This window comes from Cornus florida, unplaced genomic scaffold (genome assembly GCF_030987335.1).
Source record: "Cornus florida cultivar Cherokee Brave unplaced genomic scaffold, ASM3098733v1 CherokeeBrave_3.0.0_Hap2_Chr02, whole genome shotgun sequence".
NCBI classification, from domain to species: domain Eukaryota; kingdom Viridiplantae; phylum Streptophyta; class Magnoliopsida; order Cornales; family Cornaceae; genus Cornus; species Cornus florida.
Window position 1 is genome coordinate 53,219,816 of NW_026775572.1, and position 24,859 is coordinate 53,244,674.

A 24,859-nucleotide genomic window follows, 5' to 3' on the forward strand; every position below is an offset into this window, starting at 1 on the left:
CAAATTCTTGTGAAATGGAGGTTTGGTGGGTCACTTTTTGCATTGAGTGTTTTCGGAGACCGTGAACCATTGTCGCATGTCTAAATAGATATAGTACGCTTGCGTGCATGCTTACTTGGGCACAATTCACACCATTTCATGAAATGAACGTCCTTTGGACACTTTTTCACATTTCTTTTGCAAAAACTAAGTATAAGGGCATTTTAGGGTTTTTACATGAAAAATAAAGTTTTCTTTTGGTCTGGTTAGCTAGAAAACATGATTTTGGGGGGTGGGGGGGGGGGGGGGGGGGGGAAGGTTCTTCTTTGTGTTTTTCTCAAAAGTGCCCAGAAAGTCCTCAAAATCACATTTTAAGTCCCAAAAGCTGCTAAGCTTGTCTGTAGGACGAGCGCTCGTGCATGGGGATGAGCGCTCGCAAGTGGGGCAGTGGGATTTTGCCCCTGGGCGTGCTCTGTACGAGCGCTCGTAGCCCTTCTACGAGAGTTCGTCCGTCCCTTTTTCAGCACTGCACCTCTGACTTCAAATTGTCATATCTTCCTCGTTTTAACTTCGAATTTGTTCATTTTTTAGTCTAAACTAACTGCGTTGAAATAAGATTTCCAATGGTACTAACTAGAGCTTCATATTCCATTTGTAGATCAAGATATTCTAGTTTTAGTGAGGTAGTGTTAGGTTTTGGTTTGAACCAGGAGGGGGTTTTTCTTCCCTTGACTTCAATATTCGATATCTCCTTCGTCCGGACTCCGAATCAAGTGATTCTTGAGTCTAAGATTATTAATTTTTCACTGTCTTTCCAACGGTATGCTCAGTAGTACCCACTTTCATTTTTAAAATGACCATTTGCCCCTAGGTTCATTCCTGTCCATTTTTTAAAAGTCGCTTCCGCATTTGTTTTCTTTGGGTTCTATGACCTCATTGAGAGTCACAGTGGTGTCTTAGAGATGTATTGCATCTCTAGAGACCGTTATTTTACCTTTTGTTTCGGCATTCTGTTTCACTATTGGATTTACGTTCAGGTTACTGCTGACGCATCGGTTTGAATACAACTCGGGTCATTACAAGTGGTATCAGAGCTCCCGGGTTTAAATACCTTAGGACAACGGGTTTTGGGTGCATAACATGCTTTTGTTGCCATGCTCTATGTGTTTATATGCTTCATAATTACATGTTTTGGTTTAACAACATGTTTATGTGCTTACGTGCTACATGTGGTATGCCGTTTGTTTAACATGATTTTATTCTTATGTAAAGAGCATGGCATATGATGTATGCTAGATCTGATTTGTATATGCATGATTGTTTTGCATATTTGATAGGACTTGGGATTAGTCATGGATGTTTGACTCGAGGTCGGGTTGTTTGGTGAGTTAGCACTTAGTGCAATGTTTGGTGTGTTTTGGTTTTGTTTAGGCACTCTTCTTAGATTCTGCTAGCATTTGTCAGTTTGGTTTCATAGTAGCATAGGTTGTGTCGACCTAGCATTGGTTTTGAGGTAGGTAGTGAGACACCTTTTGTTTAGGCTCTCGTGAGGTGAGTCATTTGGCGTTGCCGTAGTACTCGATTTATTGGTTTTGGGCCACAATGAGGTTATGAACCTCTTAGGATCCTTGGTTGTTCGGGATGGTTCCTCTGAGATTGCAATTTTCGTGGGCGGGTACGTTTATGGGTAGATGCATGGCACTATCATGCTACCGTACTGACTAGCTCGGATGGAGTCTGTGATGTTTTCAATTTTTGTCATTTTCCAATTTTTGGAATTTTCTGATTTTTCGAGGGTATTTTCGTCTTTCCTTGTTTTCCGTGTCACGCAGGCGCCGAGGGTGGTTCGACCGAGCGTGTGCACAAAATAATGCACAACACTTTAGGTTTAGAAATAATGTCAAGTGGACACCATATTTTAAAATTTATAAAGCCACTAAACACTTCTATTATGGAGTATGAAGTGAGCAGGGATCGTCCCAAGAGATTTAAACAATTATAGGTTTTTCAGAATTGAATTCTACTTTAGTGCTTATGTGATTGTTAAAAAGGGTTTTGTTTGTGATTAAAACTAATTTTAAACTAAATGATTGCTATAAATAAATAGAGTTTAAGATATTGGAAAGAAACTTAGGGTGTAGGATTCACCACTAAGCACATTGCCTAACTCACTAACTTTCAACTAATTGGGGAAATAATACTATGTAATCTATATGTGGCTAACAATTGCAATGAAAAGTGTAAACCATCAATTTCAAGCATGAATCAACTACCTAATGACAATTAAACTAAGTGTAGTGCAATTCACTAATTCAAAGCATGATTCATCAATTCAAGTTACAAATTTAATACATATTAATCTAGAAGATATGTAATTGTAACAGTAAGTATGGATTTCAAACAATTGTATGAATTGTCTACTTACCCAATAATTAAATTACAATTAACTAATTGACCTTAAATTAACCAAACCTGAAATTAAATTATTTAAACTAGACATTAACCTAATTGTGTAGTACAACCCATCTAATATAAGCAATTTCCATCAAATTAGAACACAATTACATCAAATTAATACAATGCATAGCCATCACATGATTTAATTCACAAAGAAATCAAGTGTAAAGATCAATTATCATTAAAAAACATATAAGACAATATGAGATTGACAAAGATAATCAATTGAAAGAATTATTATATATATACCAAGGCTATAACAAAAATTACATAAATTAAATCCCCAAAATAGGAAAAAAATAAGAGAGAAAGTTTAGGTTACATGCTTAGGATTTATCCAACCCTAAGTTGAAAAATTAGCCACTCATGGTTGATGGATGCAAGATGTCAACAAGCCTCAACCTTTGATTCATCTAGTTCCTCTTCTTCTTCTCTGAACTTTTCTTAAGAACCCTAGTTTTTTCTCCTCTTCGTGTTTTCTAGCCAGAGCGATAATAATACGATACAGAATATAAAACTTAATAATAAAATATAATAAAAATAAAACTCTCTAAACTAATAAAAAAAAAAACTAACCCTAAATATAATGGGCTTATTTCCCTTAAGTAACAAACTCTATTTAAGTCCAATAGAATCAAAAAAATAAACCAAAAAGACAAAATCCCGTAATGCTGCCAGGGCCTGGGGGATCGATCCCCCAGCCATGGGGATCGATCCCCAAAGGGCATTATTAGTTCTGTGAATAGTGGGGGATCGATCCCCAGGTGTTGGAAATTTCCTTTAAGTTCCATTTTAGCTCGAAAAATTTCCTTTAAGTTCCATTTTAGTTCTAATTTATGTTTTTGCCAATTTCAGGTTAATATAGTTCAAACGGACTAATTCGTTTGCTTTTTGATCTTTGGGAACATCATTAAAGGCCAGAAAAATGTAGAATTGACCACTTTTGAAGGATGAGCACACTATACGAACAATGGTTGCGGACTCTTCTTGCCATTTTCTGAACTTTTCCTGAATGTCTTTGTTTGTCTCCAAAAAGACTTTAATGAACCGAAATTAGTCCGTTTGAACTGTATTAACCTGAAATTGACAAAAACATAAATTAGAACTAAAACATGAAAATAAGATAAATGCAAGGACTAAAATACCCTAATTTAGGTGCTGAAATGTGCAATATTTAAGCACTTATCATGTCCCCAAACTTAGATATTGCTAGTCCCTAGCAATGAACTACAGTATGAAAATGAAACAAACATATATATAACTATGAACTAATAAAGCAAATAAAGATAACACCACTTTCGTAGGGATCACGGTTGCATTTAGCATATGCAACAAGCCTTTTAAACCCCTAGGTTATCCCTAGTGGACGAGTGAAGTCTTGTGAGGGTTTCTAGAAATGGTACCCACAAACATCTACAGCTCTTTTTTACTTAAGAAGCAACGACACATATCAAACAAGTGTTTAAAGTAGACTACTTGCAGTATGCAAATTTCTGCCATTTCTAAGCTATTCTCAACATTTCAATATCATGTAAGTAAAAATGGTCCTCCACACATCAAGTAAGTTAATCATGCAAATTGAATCAATTCTATCATCCTTTTTGAGTGAACCGGCATCAAAATGTGTTGCTATCCTAGCGAATCAAAGTAATGGCATAACCTTACCCTCAAACTAGCATACAGATATAGTACCAGACATCAAGACATTGAATGAACCTTGTTATTCAATCAAACATTTTTTTTTTATTTTTTTATGTATGACCATGTGTAATGTTCAAGTTCCTTAAGCTCTCTAATCACCCCATGTAACAAGCGTTGAGCTAACGACTCCCAAACCAGATGGTCTTAGGGCGTTAAGTGTAAAGACACTCCCAATGGCGTAATGACTCGGAATGGCTAGGCTACGAACTCAAACTAATCATACATCTTACATTCTTTCTTTGTCTTCCTTTTTAATCAGTTGACATGTTGAAAGAATGCAATTTTTTATTTATTTATTTTTTTTTTCTCACCTTTGGTGAGTGCTTTTATTTCTTTTCTTTACAAGGTCATTTTATCAAGAATGAAAGCTTTCAAAGTAGACTAGCTCTATTGGGATAAATCAAGACAATAATCAACTAAGCATGTACCCCATAAATTGAATGCTAGTGTGCGCAAGTGCAAGTGTAGAATTCTAAAATCAACTCTCAAAACATTTTCAACCAACAAGATCATGTGTACCACAAGAGCAAATATGATATCAAAAATTAAAAATTTACCCCTAAATGGCATCGTAGAGCATACAAGGAGTATTAGACTCTAACAACTTGTTTTTCAGAGGCACTATGCTTCAAAAGTTCAAAATCATTGCCAAAACATCTAAAATTGCATCATGCATTTAAAGCTCGACTTAAAATAGAATGAATCATGATGACCTTACCCCCAAACTTAAACCGTACATTGTCCTCAATGTGCAATGAGAATGATGAAAAATGATGGAAAGAGTATACCGTGATGGAAAAGATGAGGAAGTCCGGCAGGTATCTAGTAGATAAGAGGTCTCCCCCAAACTTAAATTCAAAAACCTACTGAAAAACCACAATAACAACTCACATCAAGTATCAAATGGGATAAGAATCAGACACTCTAAACAATATAAAATATGATGCAAAGATATTTAAGACGAAGCCCTTGAAACAAAGATGAAAACATGCATGCAAAGGGGTATAATGGTAACACCAATTTTTGATTTGTGAATTTTGATTTATTTTTACATTAATTAAAATAAATAAAGAAAAAGAGCATGTATATAGAACCTACCAAAAAAAAAAAAATGGGCTAAATTTAACGTCTCTAGCAAGACCGAATGCAACTGGAATTTTTTTATTATTATTATTTTTTTATTATTATGTATTTTTTTATTAGTGTTTATTATTATTTTTTTTTGTTTTTTTATTTTATTATTATTATGTAGTTTTTGTTTAGTATTTAAATTATTATATTTTTTTTTTTCAACCTACAACAACTCAATTCAACAATGCAATTTTTTTTTAATAATCAATTCATCTTTTTGTTTTTTAAATTATCAATGCAAAAATTTTATTTTATTTTGGTTTTTTTTTTATTGTTTTTTTTTTTCGTCGGCCGGAGAAAAACCAGCCGGAATCGCTGAAGAAACCGGCGATTCAAAAGCTCGCCGGAAGAACCCGCAACCCAGCAGCGATCGCCGGAGAAGAAACAACTGCTACGCCGTTGGACGAACCAGTCGCAAACGCCGGAGAAAAACAGCCGCAATCGGAGAAGAAGAACCACTGGAGAACATGGCGATTTACAAACACGCCGGAAAGAAACGGCGATTCAGAAACTCGCCAGCGCACCGAATCACGGCCGGAGAGACATTACCCGCGACGCCGCAAAAGTCCAGCCTTGATCGCCGGAGAAAAGTAGCGACCCAGATGCGACGCCGGAAGGAAATCCAACCGGAATCGCTGGAGAAAATCAAATCAAAATCGCTTCACAAGCTCGCCGGAACGAAACGGTGATTCACACACTCGCCGGAAAGGCCCAGTCAAAATCGCTGAAGAGAATCCAGCCGGTTTTGCTGGAGAAAAACCCGGCCGAAATAGGTCTCATCTACGTGAAGGACAAGGACGGCCGGAAGTTTCAGCGTTTGACAGTTTAAGCGAAACGAAGCCCGAGTCTCAAATCGTGGCCGGAGAAGAGCCCAGCCGGAATCGGACCTGCAAACGCCGCTGTTTTTCAGGAACGGCAAACCCACCTTTGTAATCGTACTCAATTCAGCCAATGATGGCTGCTACCGAAACCCAATGGGAACTCGAACCGTCAGCCAAAGATGGCGCCGGAATTTGTCCCCTTCAACACCGCGGAAGAGAGGAACGAACAGTGAGGGGGAACCAAGAAATTGGGAGTGTTGGATTTGGGTTAAGAGATTTGAGGGTTGGGCAGTGAATGGAGGCGAGAGAGAGAGAGGGGTGAGATCACCCTAAGCAAGGGATCGACAATTTTATGCAAAAAAAAAAAAAAAAAAAAAAAGTTTTCCTTCCCTGTGTGATGTGAGAATGTGGAAGGGGATTGATCCCCGTGACCTTTTTTTGTGTTAAGTCTCTGCCAGAAAATGGGATCGTTCTTTTTTTTTTTTTAAGCAAAATTAAAAATACTATATACATTAAAATAAAATATAGAAAAAATAAATAAAATAAAAATAAAATCACAAAGCAACTTATATGAACTAGTACTATTTTTTTTTTTTACTTTTTTTTTTAATTAACTTTTTTTATTTTTTTGAATAAAGCAAAACTAACATGAAATATATATATATATATATATATAAAATAAAAATAAAAATAAGAATAATAATAACAATAATAATGGAAATAATAATAAAACACCAACCTACACTACCCATCACAACAATTTTTTTTATTTTTTATTTTTTATTTTGTTATTTATTTTTTTCTTTTTGAATTTAAAAATGCATAAATGTACAAAAGGAAAAAGAAAAAGAAAAAGAAAATGAAATAAAATAAAATAAAATAATAATAAAATGGAAATTAAAATGCAACGAAACAGAAACTCGATATAACTAGTGTTTAACGTTGCTAGAAAGACGTAAAATGCTCTCAAACTTCAAAGTAAATGGGATCCACCCAGAGAGCGAATTCCACATTTCTTTGAAAAGTTTGTTCATCAATGTATGGTTTAAGCCTTTAACCATTAACTTTGAAAGTCCCTTCGTCTTTTAGATTTTTAAGTTCAACCGCCCCATGAGGTGAGACAGAAATGATTAGATAGGGGCCTTCCCATTTAGTTCGAAACTTTTCAGGGAAGAATTTGAGCCTAGAGTTGAATAACCAAACCTTCTGACCGGCCTCAAAGGATTTTTTCACAATATGTTTATTATGAAATGTTTTTGTCCTTTCCTTGTAGATTTTTCAACTATCATAGGCTTCATTTCTCAATTCTTCTAACTCATTGAGTTGGAGCAAACGGTCCTGTCCAACCTTATCAAGATCAAAGTTGAGCCTTTTTATTGCCCAAAGTGCTTTGTGTTCTAACTCAATCAGAAGATGACAAGGTTTCCCATAAACAAGTCTATATGGAGGCATGCCTATTGGAGTCTTGTAAGCTGTCCGGTAAGCCCACAAAGCATTATTCAATTTCCTTAACCAATCTTTTCGGGTCGGATTGACAGTTTTCTCAAGAATATGCTTGATTTCCCTATTTGACACCTCGACTTGTCCACTTGTTTGGGGATGGTAGGGAGTGGCCACTTTATGTGTGACAGAGTATTTCAAAAAGAGTTTCTTCAAGAATTGATTGCAGAAATGTTTTCCTCCATCACTTATCATGGCCCTTGGCATACCAAAACGAGCAAAAATATTTGATTTGACGAATGCAATTACCACGGAGTGGTTATTCGTTTTGGTAGCATAAGCCTCAACCCACTTTGACACATAATCAATGGCAACGAGAATGTATTGGAAGCCATAAGACATTGGGAATGGTCCCATAAAATCTATGCCCCATACATCGAAGATTTCAACCACGAAGACTACAGTTAAAGGTATCATGTCTCTCTTTAACATTGATCCCAACTTTTGGAACCGAACACACACCTTGCAAAAGTTATAGGCATCTCGGTGGATAGTGGGCCAGAAGAGCCCACTTTGAAGAACCTTCAAAGCGGTCTTTTTTCCACTAAAATGCCCACCACAAGCAAGTGTATGACAAAACACAAGGACGCTCGGAACTTCACTTTCTGGCACACATCTCCTTATGATTTGATCCTGGCAATAACGAAACAGAATGGGATCTTCCCAATAGTATTTTTGGATGTTATGTGACAACCCTGGTTTTTCAAGCCAGTGCGTTCTGTGATGAACCGAAGATTGACCCGATAACGGATCCGAATTGCGGAAGCGAAAATAGAAAACAAGACTCTAAGAAGTCAAAGTAACCTTCCATGAGGTCGTGGAACTCAATGAGAACTGATGCGGAAGCAAAAGATCAAAAATATGACAAATAAGCCCTCAGGGGCAAAATAGTTATTTCTGAAAATTGTAGATTCGGGTGCCACTGAGTACACCGCTGGAAGGAAAACGAAAAACTAATCAAGATGGACTCAAGAATTGCATGATTCGGAGTTCGGACGAAGGAGAAACGGTATGACGAAGATAAACGAGCACTTAAGGCTAAAAGGGTAAACTGGTAATTATCCAGGAAGATCCGGGTGTAACCAAGCACATCGTTGGAAAGACAGCGAAAAATTAATCAAGTTAAAAAAAAAGTTCACTCGATTTGGAGTACGGACGAGGGAGAAACGAGTGTTTGAAGTTTTGTCGTCACGGCGGCCCGATGAAGGCCATGACATGCCCCATGCGCGCCCGGCGCCCATGCCGGCCCGCTCGCCGGCGCCCAATGGCATGCCCATGCTGACAGCAAGGGTCCAAAGCAGGTTTTCCAGAACTGAGGCTTGAAACGGAGGTCAAGACGAGTTTTATGGAAAAATACGAAGAAGAAACCCTCCCTAAAATCGAGTTTTCTACGCGACTCGCTAAAAAATTAAAAAAAAACTCACTGTAAAATGCCTAAAATGCCCCTCCATGAAATTTGGTCATAAAGGCCAAAAAGCTGCTAAAATGCAAACTGGAAGCTGAAACTTCACGAGGGCTTTCCGGTATCAAGACGACATTTTCTGGAAAAACATAAAGAAGAAACCCCCCCTAAAATCACATTTTCTATTCAACCATGTCGAAAGAAGAAATTAAAACTGATTTGAAAGGTCTAGAATACTCCTAGATCAGATTATGCAACAAAATTTCAAAATGAGTCCATAGGAGGCTTATTTCACCAAAGAAGAAGGTTTGTCTGGAAACGACCATGCACGCCAACGTAACTTACCTATTTGGACGCCCTACAATGGTCCACGGCTTAAAAATACCACCGATACAAAATCCGATCCCCTAACGGGCAAAAAGGCAAAAATGAACAAGAAAAGGGAAATTTGAAAATCAAAATTATCAAATGATTTCAAATTACTGTTTGACCCTTGGCCACACTTCAAACATGATTTATAACACCCTATAAAAGAATAAGAATGGAATTCCTACACCCGATGCAAAAGTTATGAAGCAATGACGTAGCATTTTTCAATATTTTCATAATATTTCATAAAGTTAAAGTTGCATAGAATGCAAGATACATGTTATTGGCCTCCGACCTCATCTCATGCATGTCAAATACATTGCATAGAGTGTACTTATGTACACATTACGTAATTGGAATCAAATATACACATTTTGACATATAAGGCTACAAGTGGCATTTCAAGCTAACTTTTACAAGAATTGAAACCTTCAAGGCTACAAATCATCCAAGCAATATGAGAATCTCGAATCTTGATTTCTGTACCGGAAAAATGTCCCAACTACGTGGGTGAGTAACATAAAGCTACTCGTAGGAGATGAGCATGCATCGACCTAGCATTTTACAATAAGATCACCTTATAGTGAAACATGTTAAAAGGGCTCATACCACCTAACGTCTATATCAAAATGAGACTCAGGGAGCATTTTAAGCTACTCATGCAATTGAAATGAACTACGGCATACAAGTATACATGCCAAAGTACACTAAATCGTATTAAAACATGATACACGACATTCAAGTACACATGCTCACAAGTATACTAAATCATGTTAAACAGGATAAGCAATATCTAGCATACATACACAAGTATAAGATATATGTATAGAGTACTCATAAATCAAGTATACAAACACAAGTATACATGGCACAAGTATACAAAAATGAAATCCGCACATACAAGACAAGCATACTGAACGTAAATACACTAGATAGAGTTTAGATACACCAATAAGGATACAAGTTCAAGTATACAGTTTCAAGTATACTAAATGAGATCAAAATACATAGGCAAGCACTAATTCTCAAGTTACAAGTAATCCATGATTAACAACTTGAAATTGAATGCGAAATCAAAGTAGAAAGACTAGGACATCTGGTCACTAGACCAAGCAAGTGTTTCCGGGTAATTACGACCCACAAGACACTACCTAGTGCGCACATGCATAAGTTATTCTGGGCAATTACGATCCACAAGGTACTACCTAGTGCGCACTTATGACTTAGAAGACTCTTGTCTCCGCACTAGAGCCAAATCCTAGCCATCACATGAAATATGTCCTTACAAGCTTTCCAAAATCAATAAGTCCAAAACTTATACAAAAATCAATAAGTTAGACAAACTTATACCAAATCTACCAATGTATAAAACCATCTTTCATACACAAATAAGGTTGAATCCACACAAACCATGTCCTATAATTCAAGTCTAGATAGCATATGAAATGTCAAGCCTCCAATATGCAATTTATACGCCAAAACAATAATATTTTACAACAATTGAACCACATTACCACACTAAGCCACAAGTACTAAATATGTCCCAATTTAGTAACTAGCTTCCAAGGTAAAAAATTGTAATATTCTAACAAGCTATACACTTACACAAGATATATCTAAACAAGCTATGCAAGTCAATGATATTCTATATCATGCTAAGTCTAATTACCATTTCAAGAGGTCTCAAGTACTAATTCTACATCAAATTAGTAACATGCTCACAAGGTGATTAAACTGACTACATTTCAAGGGATTATCAACCTATTACCTCCAATATCAATTTAAGTGACCAATACACTTAAAATAAAATTAATTAAGCTCATTAATTAATTTTTCTCTAGATTTTCAAACATATCCAAATGTCCTCAATTTAATATATGTTAAAGAACTCACCAAGGCCTACTTTAATATCACATTACAAGTTGGTTTCATACTTGATACAACTATGTGAATGAATCTTTCACAAAAGATAAATATTAAATAAGTTTTACAATTCTTACTCAAATGCTCCAAATTTAATATATGTTACACAACTCACCAAGGCCTAATTTACTAGGATGCCACAATTTAATTCTAAACTATTAGAATTAAATCCTAAACAAAGAAAATAAATAAATTAAATTCTAAAAACTTGAACAAGGCATGCTCACAAGTTGTATATGCTTATAAAACAATCAATACAACAATAAAATAAACATAAGACATCCCCTACCTCAATTTGAGATGAAAATCTCAAAAGCCCACCGAAAAAAAAGTGCTCCGAATCCGACGATACCGAAGGGTTTTGTCGAGGACAACACGATCTACATGAACCCACAAGAAGCCCCATCAAAATCACAACTTGACTTCAAACCCGAACTCAAAATTTGGCCAAAAACGGGTTCTAATTAGGGTGAAAGAAGCGCGTAGTTAACACGAACACAAAACGCAAAGGCCCATCTATGTTCTGACAAAGAAATGAAGTTCAAATGAGGAGAGAGAAGGTGGAAGCCTCCCTTAGGCTGCCATGGAAGCTTCAGGTCGTGCAAGAGAGTGGGGAAGATGAAAAAATAAAATATCTCAACCCCCTTTTATAGAAATCTCAAAAAGTGCCCCGAACGGGCCCCGCCGGGTCTGAAAAAGTGAAATTTGAGCAGACGCGCTCAAATGATGAAACTCTGTGAACAAAAAAGATTCAAGATGAGAAAATAAGATTAAAGTAAGAAATGACGTCAAAAACTGAGTCCCGAACAGAAAGTTATGCCCCAAACAAGTTCGGCGTAAACCGGGGCCAGAAACCCTGAAACTGGAAATCATCGACCAAAAGGGACTTCTAAGAGTTTACGACTCAATGAAAAGTGAAAATGAATCTTGTACGAGGATCCAGGATCAAAACAAGATAATTTGCAATAACTTTCATTAATTGCACAATGGCCCCCACAAAAAGGGTTAATTGCAAAACTGCCCCAGAATGAAAATATCTTCCAAAAGATATTTTCTTAGATACCCCTGAAATAAAATATCTTTAAAAGATATTTACAAAAAATACCCCAAGAAAAGAAATTAATTTCAAAGAATTATGCATCCATGCCCCTATGGACACCGGGAGCAACCAGAGTACTTTCCTACAAAAGTAAATATACGTATTTCGTGGAAACCACTCGCGATAAAGATACATGAAGTCAAAAACTAACTCCGAGCATAAGAAGTGAGGTTTTGCCAACAAAGTGACAAACGGGGAAAAGACGAAATACGAATAAGGACAAAAAAGTGAATAGTGTCGAAAAACGAAAATTGTGGAAATGACTCGGTCCTTAAATGAAGTTGTCAATCCAAAGGAAAGAGTCTCAGAAACCATTTTCGAGCACTCGAGACGACACTAAGTGATGAGAAACTGAACTCAGAAAAGAAATTTCAACGAAAAAAATTCATCCGTAAAATTCTGAGGAAAAAAGAAAGGAAGGAAATGACCGAGTCATTACATGTTAGCAAAGAATCGGTCCTTTTCTTGTTTTGACCAATTAATGGGAAGTTTGCCGGTTACAAGATAGTTAACAATGTCGGCGAACCAAGGCAACATCCTATTTGAGATTTGAAAGAGTTGTTCATCCGGAAATGATTCATGAATTTCAAGATTTGGAGAAGATTTAACCATTAATCTAGACAGATGATCAGCAACGACATTGTCGGAGCCCTTTTTGTCCTTAATTTCAAAGTCAAATTCTTGAAGAAGTAGGATCCATCTTATCAAGCAAGGTTTGGTTTCCTTTTTCATTAAAAGATGCCTAAGAGTGGCATGATCGGAAAACGTAATTACCTTGGATCCTAAAAGATATGACCGAAATTTATCAAGGGCATATACTACGGTAAATAATTCTTTCTCAGTGGTAGAATAGTTCAATTGGGCACCTGAGAAAGTCTTACTCGCATAGTATATAGCATATGGTAGTCTACCTACCCTTTGCCCCAAAACAGCACCCATTGCGAAGTCGGAAGCATCACACATAATCTCAAATGGTAAGGACCAATTTGGAGGTTGCATGATGGGAGCGGATGATAAAAGAGTGCGAAGTTGATGAAAAACATTTAGGCATGCTTCATCAAAGACAAATGGAGTCTCCTTGGCAAGAAGGTTGCACAAGGGTCTAGCAATTTTGCTAAAGTCTTTGATGAACCGGCGATAAAAACCGGCATGTCTTAGAAAGGAGCGGATTTCTCTCACCGTAGTAGGTGGAGACAATTCGAAAATTAGCTCAACTTTCACTCTATGTACTGCTATTCCTCTTTTAGAAATGACATGTCCAAGCACGATTCCTTCCTGAACCATGAAATGGCTCTTTTTCCAACTTAACACAAGATTAGTCTCACGACATCTTTGAAGCACTTTTTTGAGATTTTGGAGACACGAATCTAATGAGGACCCAAAAACCGAGAAGTCATCCATGAAGACTTCTAAATACTTCTCCACTATGTCCAAAAAAATTGACATCATACATCTTTGGAAAGTGGCAGGAGCATTGTATAATCCAAAAGGCATTCGTCGATAAACAAATGTACCGAAAGGACATGTGAATGTGGTCTTTTCTTGATCCAATGGATCTAGGGCCACTTGATTATACCCCGAGTAACCATCTAGGAAACAATAGTATTGCCCGGCCAATCTTTCTAAGATTTAGTCAATGAAAGGCAATAAAAAATGGTCCTTCCTAGTGGCGGAATTCAGCTTTTGGTAATCTATGCAAACACGCCACGAAGTGGCGGTGCATTTTGAAATGAGATCACCCTTAGCATTTTCAACAACTGTGATTCCCAACTTTTTGGGAACCACTTGAGTTAGACTAACCCACTTGGAATTAGAGATAGGATATATGATTCCCGCATCTAGAAGTTTCACAACCTCCTTCATGACAACTTCCTTCATATTTCGGTTCAATCTCCTTTGAGCATCCCTAAATGGCCTTTCATCTTTTTCCATGTGTATGCAATGCATACAAATAGAAGGGTCAATGCCTTTTAAGTCAGCCACACTCCATCCAATGGCTTCTTTGCTAGCTTTAGGTACTTCCAAAAGATCATTCTCTTGGTCATTTTCAAGATTCAAAGCAATGATGACCGGAAGAGTCTCTTTTGGGCCGAAGAAGGCGTATTTCAGATTTGATGGAAGGGGATTCAGCTCAAGAATAGGAGGAGAGATGAGAGAAGGAACTGGTGGAGTACTAGAAAGTGAAGAAAGATGTTCTTTCTTGCTTTTCCAAGGTGGGTAATCCAAAGTGGCCACAGAGTCCATCAAAGCATTCACCTTACTTATGGATCCTTCTGTGTCAAAACCACAACTTTCAAACATTTCACAAAGGCACGCCTCATGAGGGTCCTTAGAGAGAATAGAGGGAAGAGTCTCCTCTATGATTTCATATAAGACATCTACTAGGAAACACTCGTCTTCATCCGTGGGATGTTGACTTGCATTAAATACATTAAGCTTAACCATCATGTTGCCAAAAGAGATGTCCATAATGCCGGATCTACAATTAATGGTGGCATTGGCGGTGGCAAGGAATGGTCTTCCTAGGATGACTGGAATGTGATTGGTGAGATTAGGGACTGGCTCAGTATCTAGTACCACAAAATCAACCGAAAAATAAAATTTATCAACCTGAATCAGAATGTCCTCAACAATTCCTCTCGGTTTCTTAATTGATCTATCGGCTAGTTGGATCACTACCGATGTTGGCTTCAAGTCCCCTAATCCTAATTGCAAGTAAACGGAGTATGGAATGAGATTGATACTTACACCTAAATCAAGGAGAGCTCTACGAATCTCTTAGTTTCCAATAACACAAGAAATGGTCGGAGCACTCGGATCCTTGAACTTAGGAGGAGTGTTAAACAGAATGATGGAACTCACTTGTTCCGTTAAAAGCACTTTCTTAAGGTCCCTTCCCTTGCTCTTCCTCTTTTGAGTGCACAAGTCCTTCAAGAACTTTGCATATGGTGGAATTTGCCTAATTGCATCTAGAAGAGAAAGATTAATTTTCACTTGTTTAAACACTTCCATCAAATCATGAATTTTTCCTTCTTGTCTCCCAAATGATGAAGTCTCTCTCAAAGCATGAGGAAATGGAGTTTTTGGCTCATAAGACTTCTCGAATTGGGGAGATGATGATGAAGATAATGGAATGTCCTTTTTGGAACCACTAGCATCCAAGGGAGTAAGAATAGGATTTTGAATGGGATGGATGCAACCACTAGGTTGTGTCAATTCACTATCCTCCTTAGGTACCTCTACCTTATTATCCACTTTCTTACCATTCCTTAAGGTAGTCTTAGCTTGAACTTGCTCATTTCCAGAAAATTTCAATGAAGGACTTGCTTGTGCCATAAATTTCCCCTTAGGATTGGTCTCAGTTTGACTAGGCAACTTACCTTTCTCTCTCACATTTAAAGAATTAGCTAATTGCCCGATTTGAGCTTCAAGCTTTGCAATTGATTGAGAGTGAGAATGAAACAATTGATTATCTTTTCGAAGATCACCTAAGGCTTGCAAGACCTTGTCCTCAAAAGCAGGACTCTTAGGAGGTGCTTGATTTGGATTTGAGTAGGATTGAGAATTTGATGCTTGAGGATGAGAGTAAGATTGAGAATTTGATGCTTGAGGATGAAAGTATTGATTCACATTTTGAGGATAGAATGAAGGACGGAAACCTTGAGAATTCTGATTTTGATTTTGAAGATGTGGGGGAACATACTTTGCTTGGTAACCTTGAGTTTGAGGAGGGTTTACACTATCTCCTTGATTTTTCCATGCAAAGTTTGGATGATTTTTCTACCCCGGATTGTAAGTATTGGAATAAGGGTTGTTCCCTTGATGAATGAAAGCTGCATTTGCTTGTTCTTGAGACTCACTTGGTATGATTTGTCCAAGAGGACAATTTGAAGTATGGTGAGTGTAACTAGAACAAGTCATGCACATTTCATTGGAATGATGAGGATAAGATTGAATTGCTGGTCCTTGATTCAAAAGGAATGTATCAAACCTTTGAGTAAGATTTTTGACCTTAGCGGCAATTTCTATGGAAGAGTCTATTTGATTTAGAGCTTTCTTTCCTCCCACATTTGCAAGGTGACCACCCTTAGAAAATGAAGATCTATGGATTGAGTTTTCACTCATTTTTTCGAAAAGAAGCCAAATTTCATCTTCATTTCTTTCTATGTAGCTTCCGCCACAAGAAGCATCAACAATGCCCTTATTGGTATCGGATAAACTTGAAAAGAAACATTGAACTAATTGCGACTTAGAAATGTCATGATGTGGACACTTCCGTAACAAGTCATTCAAGCGTTCCCATGCTTCATGAAGGGGTTCTCCTTCTTGTTGTTTAAATTCATGAATGGAAGTTCTCATGGCATCGGTTCGACTTGCGGGGTAATACTTCTTTAGAAACTCTTGTTACAATTGTACCCAAGAGGTGATCGTATTTGACCGCAAGTTGTTGAACCAATATTTAGCTTTATCCCGAAGAGTAAAAGGGAAAAGCTTCATTTTAAGGACTTCTTCTGGAACATCCGTGATTTTCACGGTGGAACAAACTTCTAAGAACTCATCTAAATGTTTATAAGGCTCTTCATTACTCAACCCATAGAAAAGGGGGCACATGTTAATGGTGGAAGCCTTAATCTCATAATGATGAGCACGAAAATTTGGTAATTGAATGCAAGTGGGTGCATTATATTGATTTGGAGTGTAATGATCCCTAAGGACCATTGGAGGATTAAGAGGATTGAGTGGAGGGTATGGCATTTGACCTTGCTAATGATATGCCATTTGACCTTGTTGAGGGTATGCCATTTGAACATATTGTTGTTGTTGCTTACCAATTGGGGGAACAATATTTGGCCTTGGCATCCCTAGATTAGGTTGTTGCACCACCGGATTAACTGGTCGTGGCATTCCCAAGGGTGGATGCACACCTTGAGGATCCACAATATGAACTTCTGGTGGGTGGTGCACACCGTTATGATCCACATGACCAAGATCTACAATGGGATCTTCAATTGGATCTATTGGGTCTTCCATTAAAGGTGATAAAAAATCAAATTTTGGAAAATTAGGATGACTATCCCTAGTACTACCTCTTAAATGCCGAAGGGAAACTTTGAGATTTTGATTTACAGGAGCAAGAGGACGATTAAGTGATCTACGACCATGCATGCACTAAGATAAGTCAACACACCAACACTTCAATTTTTCAACCTCTACATACGATGTTCCCAAACTCCTCAATAATATCAATGCACTTAAAACAAATAAATGCCTCCACACGGGCCGATGCCTTCTACAAGAAGGTATGCTTGGACTTAAAAATAAGACAATTCAAATTAAACCTCCACTTGGGCTGTCCAAAGCATGCAAGACAGTAAACAATTAAGCATAAAAATTAAAGAGAAACTTACAAATGGTCCTTAAGCAACTTCAAAAAAAATTTAATTGCTTCAAGGTCCAGCGTTTGCTCCACTTTGCTTCAAGTACCTAATTGACAAATATCGAGTGAGAAAATAAAAATTAAAATGACTTTAAAGTAAACAATCAACAAAAAACTAATGTCTAATTCAATTCTTTAAAACCGTTAGATCCCCGGCAACGGCGCCAAAATTATGGTGTGACCGAGCGTGTGTACAAAATAATGCACAACACTTTAGGTTTAGAAATAATGTCAAGTGGGCACCATATTTTAAAATTTATAAAGCCACTAAACACTTCTACTATGAAGTATGAAGTGAGCAGGGATCATCCTAAGAGATCTAAACAATTATAGGTTTTTCAGAATTAAATTCTACTTTAGTGCTTATGTGATTGCTAAAAAGGGTTTTGTTTGTGATTAAAACTAATTTTAAACTAAATGATTGCTATAAATAAATAGAGTTTAAGAGATTGGAAAGAAACTTAGGGTGTAGGATTCACCACTAAGTACATTCCCTAACTCACTAACTTTCAACTAATTGGGGAAATAATACTATGTAATCTATATGTGGCTAACAATTGCAATGAAAAGTGTAAACCATCAATTTCAAGCATGAATCAACTACCTAATGACAATTAAACTAAGTGTAGTGCAATTCACCAATTCAAAGCATGATTCATCAATTTAAGTTACAAATTTAACACACATTAATATAGAAGATATGCAATTGTAACAGTAAGTATGGATTTCAAACAATTGTATGGATTGTCTACTTACCCAATAATTAAAGTACAATTAACTAATTGACCTTAAATTAACCAAACCTGAAATTAAACTATTTAAACTAGACATTAACCTAATTGTGTAGTACAACCCATCTAATATAAGCAATTTTCATCAAATTAGAACACAATTACATCAAATTAATACAATGCATAGCCATCACATGATTCAATTCACAAAGAAATCAAGTGTAAAGATCAATTATCATTAAAAAACATATAAGACAATATGAGATTGACAAAGATAATCAATTGAAAGAATTATTATATGTATACCAAGGCTATAACAAAAATTACATAAATTAAATCCCCAAAATAGTAAAAAATAAGAGAGAAAGTTTAGGTTACATGCTTAGGGTTTATCCAACCCTAAGTTGAAGAATTAGCCACTCATGGTTGATGGATGCAAGATGTCAACAAGCCTCAACCTTTGATTCATCTAGCTCCTCTTCTTCTTCTCTGAACTTTTCTCAAGAACCCTAACTTTTTCTCCTCTTCGTGTTTTCCAGCCAGAGCAATAATAATACGATACATAATATAAAACTTAATAATAAAATATAATAAAAATAAAACTCTCTAAACTAATAAAAAACTAACCCTAAAAATAATGGACCTATTTCCCTTAAGTAACAAACTTTATTTAAGTCCAATAGAACCAAAAAAATAAACCAAAAAGACAAAATCCCGTAATGTTGCTAGGGCCTGGGGAATCGATCCCCGAAGGGCATTGTTAGTTCTGTGAATAGTGGGGGATCGATCCCCCACTCTGGAGATCGATCCCCAAGTGTTGGAAATCTCCTTTAAGCTCCATTTTAGCTCCATTTTGGCCCCGGGCTAATCCGTTTGCTTCTTGATCTTTGGGAACATCATGAAAGGCCCGAAAAATGTAGAATTGACCACTTTTGAAGGATGAGCACACTATACGAACAATGGTTGCGGACTCTTCTTGCCATTTTCTGAACTTTTCCCGAATGTCTTTGTTTGTCTCCAAAAAGGCTTTAATGAACCGAAATTAGTCCATTTGAATTGTATTAACCTGAAATTGACAAAAACGTAAATTAGAACTAAAACATGAAAATAAGATAAATGCAATGACTAAAATACCCTAGTTTAGGTGCTGAAATGTGCAACATTTAAGCACTTATCAGAGTGGCGTTTTAGTCATTACCTCGATGCCAAGGATTCTAGAGATGTAGTTTTAATCATTTTAAGTCATTCAGAAGTGGTAGAGTCATTCTAGAAATTTTTCAAGGTCGGAACGATTTTCGGGTTTGGGGACTTCTCCCGGTTATCTCATTTTGAGTAAGGGGCAACATGGACCTTTCTCATGCATATACATACATCTATATATTTATTAGAGGTAGATATTTATGGGATGTTGATGGTATTGTGTGGAAAGAGAGAGGGCACAAAGGTAAATTAGCATAAAGTGGTACTCAACTACAAGGTGACATGTAGCACATTATTAACCTTAGAATTAAAGTTGCATAAACCATCACCACCCCATTTCTCTCCCCATTTCGGCACACCTATTTCCTCTCTCTCTTCATTTTCATTCTCTCTTCCTAGAACCATCTATAGACACATATATGCTTATATAATTTCAAGCCTTGATTTAAGATGCTTAGAGTGAGATTTTGAAAGAGATGAAGAAAGGAGGTTGGAGAGCTTGGTATGAGTTTCAAATTGAGGCCTATATTGCTAGGGTTTTGAAGGAATTCAAAATTTTGGGAAGCTTAGGGCTTGTTTGGTTTGCTCCATTAAGGTAGGGGTTTTCTAATTCACATTTTCTTGAGCTTTTGTGAATTGATTACCTAAATTTGTGGTTATCATGGTTAATCTTGTAGCAATTTCATGTTATATTGTGTGTATGATTTATCAAAGTTATGGATATATGTTCTTTGGTATATATGATGATGAACCATGCTTAATTGGTGATTAATTGTGCTCCTTGTACCTTTGTTGCTAAAATTCATGACTTGAATGTGTGAATTATGCTATAAAATTTTTGTAAATCATATGATTATGTGTTAGTTAAAATCTTATGCAAGAGTATGCCTAATTGATGTCATTATTTACCTATGGTGTAGAAAATGTTAGATGTTGTGATATGGAAGCATGTTATTTATTTTTGAGATTTCCCCAAGGTATGTTGTATGGAGTTGTTGATTTGTATAGGATGAAAATTATATACATTGGCATGATTGTGTTAGGCATGATGCATTCATGCATTCCATTGGGAAAGAAAAAGGGAAAATGTTTTGAAGAGTAAAAATGGGAACTTGTTTTCCTTGGGAAATTATTTTGAAAAGTGTTTGCGAAAACCTGGACGCCTAGGAGGCGCCTAGTGGTCCGTGGTGTTAGTGTTGTCTAGAAGGGAGTATGGTTGAGCTAACTAAGCCGGATGCTACGCCTTAGAGGTGCCTTGTGGTCATAGATAGTTAGCCAACCCTCCATTCGTGACGCCTTGAAGGTGCCTTGGGTCGGATTACACTAACGGTTTGGATGTTGAAACAGAAATGTTTCAAAAAATGGGGAGCGACATGAGCATGGCATTGCACTTTATTAGCATACATGGTGTGATTATAACATGGATTGTTTGTTATTGATATTATGGTTATCTTTCTTCTTTGAGTTGTATGATCCCGTTCTCCTTGCTCTATTCATTATTTGGAATTCACAGAGTCACAAGAGGTGTGTCTTAGGCACCACCTACTAAGCAATATGCTCACCCCATTATATTTAACATTTTTCAGGGCACGGCAATGTAACGATGGACGATAACCTACCACCAGCGTAGACGGGTTGAAGGACTTGGACTCCTTAGTGTTTAATGATTATTTTACTCATTTTTGTTGTAAATGATATTAGAGGACATTTGGTATCTCCTACATGTTTAAAAATGGCCTTGAGACCATTCAGTTGTAATTTGTGGTCTCATTATGAATTCAATACCCTTATAAGGCCTTAAGGCCATATTTACGATGTATGACGGATTTACTTGATTTAAATGATGTACCGAACTTATGTATGGCTTTATTTGATTTTAGTACTACTTAGTTGTGTTAGTTTTGTCATCAAATGGATGAATTAGGACAGTTTTGGGCCTTGTGTTGGGTTACCAAGGGACCAAGGTTGAGCCAAGGGGCAAAGAATCACAATTTTAGACTATTTGGGCGAATTTCAGGTTCTGGGCATCTTGAACCGGTTTAGCAGCCCCATTGAACCGGTTCAAGAGGGGGCCTTTGGTTCAAGAATGGGTATACTACCCATCTTGAACTTGTTCAAGGGGGTCTTAAACCGGATTAAGTCCCCCAGTGCACTATTCATCTTTTACAGTTTGACAGCTTTGATCAACAGACTTTGGAAGGCCATAACTTATTCGTTCGGAACCCGAATAGGGTCATTCTTGAGCCCATTTTCAAGGATTTTAAGTTATCTTTCCAATGAGACCAACCTTATCCCAAAATTCCATTCATATTGAGAGTTATGATTGTTTTAGTGGAGTAGTGTCGAAAATTTCCTTGAACCGGTATGGGTACTTTTGGGAAATCATATTCAATGATCATTGAACCTCTTCAAGTGTCATGAAATGATTAATAATGAATATTTTAAACTCATTTGATTAGTTTAAGGGTGGATTACCTTCTCGTATTATAAAATAACTAATTTGCCCTTAGTGTGTCATCGGGTTTGGTTAAAGACCCGGTTAGCGATCCGGACCCCCGGTTTGGGTTGTTACAGAGTCAGTGTTGGTTTTGTTTTGATAGGCGTTGTCTTTTTGATCGATGATGATGATAGTTGCTTGAGGATCAGTCGTAGGGATTGATTTGGTTGTTGTTGGTATAGCTATAGTTGTCATTTCGTTTGAGTTCTCCTTACGTGATGACGCTTTTGTGGTCGAGTCGATTGATCAATTTTTTAGGTTGGTGAGAGCATTGCATTGTTAGTGTCATTAGTAGTGTCACCTTTAGATTCGGAAGTGGATTGTTAGAGTCTTACCATTACGGCGAGGGCTCACATTTGTTTTGAAACGGGTTGTTGTCGCATTAGTTTTGGAGTTGGTTTATGGCTAAGACTGGTCATTCCTTTTACCTAAACACTATAGGACACGATGTCCATAGGGTTCATTGTTGCATCATTTTATCTTTTGCAATTTTGTTTACTACCATGTTAGTAATGTGATTTATGTTATTGTGATGCATGAGTATGTGGAGGTCTATCCACATTTGTCTTCTTGTTGCATGACATTAACATGCCTTACATATATGCTTAGAGATGTCATGTTGTTACTGTGCTTTAATGACATGCTTTTGTGTTTACGTGGAAACGTGCCACATGTACCTTTGATTTTATTTATGTGAGTAGATTTATTTATTTGGTAGTTGCATTCCTTATCAGATGCATGACTTCCATGTTTGGTTTTCCCTTTTTGTTTCCCTCGGTCGCACGTAGTTGTATGCCAGTTTTTATAATGGTTTTGTTGTGAGATTCCTTGTAGAGGAGTTTTCACATTTGTTTCGTTGTGAGATTCGTTGGTTTCGTTTTGAGCTGTCTACTTCCCTAAGGTGGGAATAATGCTCCATTTTCGTGTTCGTCGTGTTAATACTTGTAGGAGAATAGGGTTTCTCCTCTTTTTCTTGATTCGTGTTTGGGACTTCACAAGGAATGAGTCTCTTTTGTTCTTCGTGCATGGTTTTGGGGTTGGTTGGTCCGTGAGGATTGCCGTTGTTGTCTTGAGTCCTTGGTGAGGATTTGGTAAATTTTGGTCGACTTACTACCATGTAAGGGGTGAAGGGGCGAAGTCTTTGACTTAGTTGTCTTCTGTTTCAGAGGTGGAGTCATGGTGTTGTCCTTCTTAGGACTAGTGGTTTCTTTCCTTCGTGTCTTCCCTTGGGGAGTTTTTGCCGTGGTTGTTGACGGAGTTGTTGTGCTCAGAGTGAGTCGATTGGTGTGAGATCATTTTACGGGGACTTGTGTCCATATCATTGAGGATTTATTTGATTCGTAAGGTGAGCTCAATGCTCTTTTGAGAATGTCTTTTTAAGACTTGTTGCAGTTTAGGAGACTTGGATGTGGTTGATTCTTAGGAGAGGTTTTAGGGGATCGCTGTTGGATATGGTTTGTTTGTGGAGTTTCTCGTCCTAGTTTTGAATAGGCATAGTTTTGAGGAATCGTAGTTCCAGTGGTTGTTTATGGATTGAAATTGAAGAATTTTGATTTAGCTTGGTGATGCCCAGCACGGTTTCGGGAGATTCGTTTTGTAACCTTAGTTGTCAGAATTTTGATGTGTGTGCCATGTGGTGGACGTGTGTTTCGAGGATTTAGTTATCTGTGAAAAGGATTTTGATCCGATGTTTGATTACTGTGTGGTCTTGTAGTTGATCTGTTTCAGGGAGATATGTAGGACTTTCGATGAAATGTCTTGTAGTGAGGCTCGTTTGATTTTTGGAGGTGTTGATTTATTTTTCAGGCTTAGATTCTTGATCGATGTTGTTAATAGGAGTGTTTTGGGGTGTTGAAGTTGTTGGTTTTGTTATACTGAGGATTTAAGGCCTTAAGCGTAACTGTACCTATGACATTATTGTCAGAGTTTTGGGATTTGCTACACCAACTCTCACAGGATGCCTAGTTTTCGTATTGCTTTTGGTAATGATGATTTACGACATTAATATCATTTGTATCGAGAAGTTTCATGGGTAGACCTAGTGGGGGTAGGTTATGAACAAGTGCCTTATACCGTCATGCTACTGTACGAAGTTGTATGTTGTGGGCGAGTGTTAGTTGTCATTGATGTTACCTTACTGACGAGTAAGTGTGGGTGGGCACTAGGCACTGTCATTGCTACCACACATTTGAGTACGTCGTGGGCGGATTCTAGTCGCTATTTGTACTGCCATGTCATCTTTATTCGGTACCCTGATTTGATACGTGGTTATTTGAAGTTCTTTTGGTGGTTATTTTTGGTTCCTTATGATGGTTTGTCAGGAGGGATGCTTACGGGTGTGGTCTTCCGTTCTTTTGTTTGACCTTGGATTCTATGTATGAGTTTCAACTTGCGATGTGGCCGTATGGTCACTTTTCTTTTGAGGGGTTGTCTTGTCATGAGCACGTGGGTGCGAATGACATTGGGTCGTACATTGTCTTTCAGTTTTGGTATTGCTTTCGTAACATGTTATATGTGATACTCGGAGATGTACTCTGTGGTTATCCTGGTTTCGCCTTTTGTTTTGTTGGGGCTGGATTTCGGGGACGAAATCCCTTTAAGGTGGGAAGGTT

The 24,859-nt window shown here is 37.3% G+C and overlaps 1 pseudogene; it reads left to right on the forward strand.

Annotated features, from left to right (window-relative positions):
- Nucleotides 1-16,637: 16,637 nt before the first annotated feature.
- LOC132297856 (small nucleolar RNA R71) lies at nucleotides 16,638-16,735 on the forward strand (annotated as a pseudogene).
- The last annotated feature ends 8,124 nt before the right edge of the window (nucleotides 16,736-24,859 follow it).